We start from the raw sequence: 780 nt of genomic DNA on the forward strand, positions 1-780 counted from the left end.
GGGCACGACGCTCGGCCACGAACGATGCACACGGGCAATACGCCCGGCCACGAACGAGGCCCGGGAACCATGCGCACGGGCACGACGCACGGTGACGAACCATACACACGGGCACGACGCACGGCCACGAACCATGCACACGGGTAATACGCCCGGCCACGAACGAGGCACGGGCACGACGCACGGCCACGAACCATGCACACAGACACGACGCACGGCCACGAACCATGCACATGGGCAATACGCCCGGCCACGAATGAGGCACCGGCACCATGCACATGGGCACCACACACGGTCACGAACAGCGCCGCACGGGCACGACGTAGGCCACGAACCATGCATACGGGCACGACACACGGCCATGAACGATGAACACAGGCAAGACGCACGGCCACGAACCATGAACCCGGTCACGATGCGAGGCACGGGGACATAATCCCTACGGGCACGACCAGGCCATGTGAAGAGTTGGCACTTGTTTGTTGCACGAGACTTCTTCTTATGCACACAAGTCATGGCATACGGTCGGAACATATAACTTAGCATATCATGAGCTACCACACCACCATCATTAGTCGAAGGAATGCGAAAATTTCCATTTACAACGGATACGGGGGTCGCTTATGAAAACGCGACTTTTTCTTTTGCACTCAAGTCATGTCAAGAGTTGGCATGTTGGTCGAACCAAGTTACTCGGAGCATTTTCGTTTCGCTTTATCAAAACAACTGACTACTTAGGCACACGATGGAACACGGTCCACACGGACTAAGGTGCATGAT

Source organism: Syzygium oleosum, unplaced genomic scaffold, assembly GCF_021117445.2.
Source record: "Syzygium oleosum isolate NSW1041296 unplaced genomic scaffold, Sole_v2.1 Sole_v2.36, whole genome shotgun sequence".
NCBI classification, from domain to species: domain Eukaryota; kingdom Viridiplantae; phylum Streptophyta; class Magnoliopsida; order Myrtales; family Myrtaceae; genus Syzygium; species Syzygium oleosum.